Source organism: Mesitornis unicolor, unplaced genomic scaffold (genome assembly GCF_000695765.1).
Source record: "Mesitornis unicolor isolate BGI_N332 unplaced genomic scaffold, ASM69576v1 scaffold26, whole genome shotgun sequence".
NCBI lineage: Eukaryota > Metazoa > Chordata > Aves > Mesitornithiformes > Mesitornithidae > Mesitornis > Mesitornis unicolor.
In genome coordinates, this window is record NW_010192790.1 from 36,163 (window position 1) to 41,602 (window position 5,440).

The window sequence follows — 5,440 nt, forward strand, 5'->3', positions numbered from 1 at the left end:
TTACAAAGTAGAAAAATGCCAAAATTACTACCTGACACGTATCAGGTACAGCCTGTACACACCTTTATAAAACAAGGGTATTTATGTGGTGTTTGGAAGCATATGATGGAAATCTCCACGCAGTGAGACAGCCTGATGTTGTACAGACACATCAGCTGTGCTTATTCCCACACCAACCAAGCTCTGCAGATCAAATGCTGAATTCAACCAGCTCTGCGACCATCAGCACAGGGGCCACGAAGCACTCCAGCAAGTCTGAACCCAGTACTCAGTTGCTGCAAGTTGGAAACCGTCCTCTGCTGAGCTGCCCAATAGCAGTCTGTAGAATCAGCTGTAGCTGTACTTGTAACCTTAGAGTGCTCCTGTAGTTCCCTTGTTCCTAAGCAACCAGTCTTACCCAAACAAGCTCCCTCCAAAACCTCTGGCCATTAGAGAGGAAACGCCTGAGCCCCTTTTTCTCTCCGTCTCAACCAGTTCCAACAGGCAGATCTAACATGTTTGTTTAATCTTTTTCCCTTCCTTCCACCTGAAAGCAGCTGCAGGCCAGGTTGCTTTAAAGCTCATACCCCAAATAAGCAGCATCTGGGAGTTAAAAAACCCAACACTGCGTAGAGGGGGAAGTATCATGAGTCTCCAAAAATCACAGTAAGGGCACAAAGCTCAAATGAGGGCTCATAAGGTGTAAAGTCTGGACTAGGCATGATCAGAGACAGCAGACAATTTAGGAGCTGAACCTATACACAAGCCACCACAAATTTAAGGCACTCCTGAAGTGTTCCACTCCCAAGCCCTAAGCTCTTCAATTTTACCAAAATTCCTATTCCAAAGGAAATGAGATTTTTTCTTCTTCAGCACCTCAGTGTGAAAAGCGCAGATCCATCAATATCGCAGTTCCACTGGGGAAGCTTCACAGAAGCCAGATACATAAAGTTCGGCCAAATTATTTTACAGAAACCACCATTCCCTCTCCCTTCTAGGGCATCCCTTCCCCCATGTACAAAAAAAGGATAGGAGATCCTGGCCAGCCTCTCTCTGCTTTAAGGATGCCGTAAGATTCTCTCGTAAACACTGCACACACACAGTGAATCACACGGTACTCCATCCAGTCTGGAGAAAAAGTTTTAACTGCCTGTATAAAAAAAAATAATAATTTTTAAAAATCCAAAATTATGTAAGTCCTGTGTTTTTCAAACCTCAAATACCAGCTCAGCACACTTGTTGCAAGGAAAAGGCCCATTTTTAGTCTGTCTTCCCACAGCTCAGTACAGGGATGTTGGATGAACTGCGAGGAACAACAGACTTCCCATCAATCCCCACTAGAAGCTAATATTTGCACTTGTAAACACAGACAGTCTACAGACTGACAGTGACAGGCAGTAGCAAACGAGAACTACCCATTCCAAGAACTACATGCTAATACATGACTACAGTCTGACTCAATCTACAACATCCAATATTGATGGAGAACAAGATGTTCCTACTCCCACTTGCCCCTTTATTGGGATTATGGCCCCACAACTCAGAGGCAAAAGCAAACACAGCAACTTCTCTGTTCGTGCAAGTCGGTGTCCAAGATCATATTACAAACCCAGCTTTACTGGTGCTTTTGACAAAACACACTAGATGTGAACTCGCACAACTAAGGAGCTGGCTCACATTCACTTCTACCATTTCTGCTGCTGGGTCAGGATGAAGAGGAAGCAGCAAAAATGGCCAGACCCAAGGCCATCAGATACTACAGCTCTAAGCCCAGGGATGATCCCTCTACAGTTTACTAGATCAGCCAGGTCTGTAGGAACTTACACTATGTCCTGGTTTGAGCTAAACAGAACTAATTTTCTATTTAGTGATTTTACTTTTCAGCTCAGTCTCTAAGTGGCTGAACTTGCTGAAACTAGCAGCATGTTTTTCCAGACAGTGTGTGCAGCTACAAGTGATAATCACAAGGCCACTGTCTCACCATGGGTGCCATGTCTGCACATATGGAGGGAAGCGGACCCAAAACTGACCAACGAGGTATTCCATCCCATGTACACCATACTCAGTGTAAAGCCGAGGGATCACGAGGGTCTCAACCCTTCCAGCTCAGACCCTTCCGTCCATCTCGATCCCGCAATGGCTGAAGTCCAAGCAGAACCCTGCTGGTTCGTCTGCCTCTGATCCTGATTTGTGTGTTCCTGCATCAGCTTCCACTGTTGCTCAGTCCGGACTGGGACTTTTCCAGTGCCCTGCTCTGCAGAGCCTCTGGTGACGTATTCATCATTGGGGGAGTGTGGGAGGAGGATTTTATACTGGTTTTGTATATATATTTGTACATATCTGTATATATTTCATTATTTTCCTATCCACATTATTATCCTGTAGTATTAGTATCATTGTTTAATTAAACATGTTAGTTTTACTTTCCAACCTGTAAAGTCTCTCTCCTTTATTCTCTTCTCTCTTCTCTTCTGGGGAGGGGAGAGGGATTAATAGAGAGCTTCTGTCCAGGATTTAGTGGCCAGCCCACCCCTAAACCACAACACATTAGAATGCAACCAAACAAAAAAGACTGATATTCATTTGTTAACAGAGTAAATCCAGCTTTTTATATTCAAAATCTGAAAAGCAGTGATCTGTGAACTGAAATTGCCTTTTAGTAAGAGACAAATTTTTTAGCGTCTTTGCCTCCAATAAGTACCTTACAGGTCTATCTCCACCCTCTCCATCCCGCTCCAAACACACTGGGAACCGGCTTCAGTTCCTATTTTGTAGGGTTCTTTTGCCTGCTACAGAACCCTTTTAGCTTCTCCGCAGCAAGCCTCACTATTTAAATGGACAGCAATGACATCTAGTGGCTTGTTAAGAATTTGCCTGCCCACTCCTTTATTTTCGGAAAGCAGACAAAACCCCACAGGTCAGTGTTTCAGTTAGCTGCTTCCAGCTGCACAGACCAACAGCAAGGGTATCCAAACTCTTCCATAACACACACTCACTGCTGTCTCCCCCCAGCTTGCAACATTTCCCCAGTCTCTTGCTTGAAGCCTAGGAGAGGTGAGGTAGCAAGCACAAGTTTGCTTTAGGCTCTGCCTGCATAACTAAATTTCTTCAGCATAAATCTAGCTACAGGTACTTGTTCTGGTTATGCAGGGCTGGGACTCCCACCCACCCTTTTGGTTACGCTGTTCCCTAGCTGCATTAAACTAAATGGTAGAGGTTATTCATACAGATAAGGACGAGGCCCAAGGCCACGTCATTTGTAATAGGTGGTACATAGTCCATTCACAGATAAAAAACCAAACCAAAACGAAACAAACAAAACATACAAAGGACTGTGCCTTCTAAAATGTAACCATGCTGAAATTACAAGGAGAAAAGATAAAAATGCTCTTCTGAAAGCAGAGAGGAAGAGATCTTGCAGATTAGATTTATGGGAGAACAGTAAACAGTTTACTTCCCTCCACCCCTCCAAAAAAAAAACCCTCATACCTTTTTCACCGAGTGATATTGCAAAAGTGCCAAGAAGCACAGGTGAGTGGTTACTAAAACTTTTGAAGCATGTGACAATGTAAGGAAGTTCAGAAGGTATCTTCATGGAGCTTCCTGTGCAATGGTCATTTAATCTCTGCTGGAGTCTTTGCAGGCATTACACTCTCCACAGCCTTGACAGTGGAAGACCCAAGAGATTTTTCAGCTAACAATGGTGAGCAAGCATGAGGTTTGCTGTATAAGTATCTGATGCATAAGCCTCCAGCCCTCAGAAAATGTTGCACACTAGTCATTAAAAAACAAAACAAACTAGTTCCGGTTTTGTTAACTGAGACATATTAATACTCAAGACTGGAATCAGGAGGTTCTTGAGGTGCCTTTTCCTGCCACTCCATCTCAAAGACTTGAAGGTTGTGGGGTTTTTTTCACCCGCAATGCCTCGGTTTCCAGAGACACACACTTCTTCCAATATTATCAATGAGCAGATCTCCCTGGAATGGTCTATAAGCATTGCTAATCTTCAGAGCACAACAGAAACATTTAGTGATGTGACCGTTCTGTAGCACTAACAGGAAAAGAATGGAGGACTGTTGCGAAAAATGGGGAAATAAATCCGGTCTTGTGAGGCCGGCATCGAATATGCAACAGACGCAAGTCAGGAAACAAACAGTAATCGTTTATTTACAGCAACATTTACAGGTTCTTCTGGATTGCCGGTGATAAATTGAAGAGCTACAGGTACACTAAAGGTTGTAGAGCTAATATCAAAACCAAGAATACACTCAGAGAAACCTAGAAATGCACCTGAGGAGGGAAATATAAAATACACTCAGGGAATATGAACCCGAGGGAAAAAAAATAGATTACTCAGCATTAGCTGAGGTAAATAATCTTACCCACAAGGTGACCTGAGTGGTGGGGGTGGAGAGGGAGTGAATTTGTCAATCCGTCCAGTCATGGGTATGGTTCTGAGTCCATCTTGTCCCCCAGGTAAGGGCTCCAACATAAGTTACCTTGGCCAGCATTCAGACCAAGGGGGAAGGTTCTCATCACTCCATGGCTGGAGGAGTAACTCCCCCTTCTAGTATGAATCTTAGGGTTTTTATTCCCTGATGTACTTGACAGCAGGCAGGAGTGTGCCTGAGTGAATCAGACCACCTGGGGTGTTCGTCTTTAGCAGTGTTTCCCCTTATCTTTATGCTCCATCGTTTGCATATCTTTGTACTGTCATGGTCCCTTGGAGCCAGACAGAAATCCTCCAGCTTACCTCTGTTTTACTTTTAGGCAATTCAATAGTGGTTTGATTGGGACTCAGGGCATATTATTTGTTGGGGCTTTCAAGGCTCAAGTTAAGGTTCTTTGAATGATGCAGCACTGCCCTGTTTAGTTTCGCGCTTACCAGACAACTCAGGGCTGAGCTATCCACGCAGCTCCCCATGGGTCGTCTCTGCAGAGACAGGGCCTCAAGGCAGTCTAAGGCTGGGTTGCTCCTGCAACCCCCCCATGAGTCGCCTGGTGCACTGGACATTACCGAAACCTGTTTAAACTATGAGCCAGACCGATCCTTACAGGGACTACAGTAATTCTGACATACCACGAAAGCATCCTGTAAAAGAACAAAAGAGATGGAAAAAGAATCAAGACTGTCTCAAAGAAATTAAATAACTTTCAATTACCCCGTACATCAGAATGAGCTGCTACTCATGTTTCTGCTAAAGGACCGAAAAACAGCCACTTGCCTTTGACCAGAAAGTGGTTTGGGTGGGGGGCTACTGTTGCTTTATAATGACATATACAACTTTAAATATCACACTGCTTACATGAAAAGATGATTCATGAGTGGCCAGTTATAAACAGGTTTAATGCTGGACTTCAAAAGATACCACATTTACTTTTCATCACAAATTCTTCTGGCAGACCCATCAACTTACTCAAAGCAAAAGGCTATCCAGAGCCAAGGGGTTTCTGAACC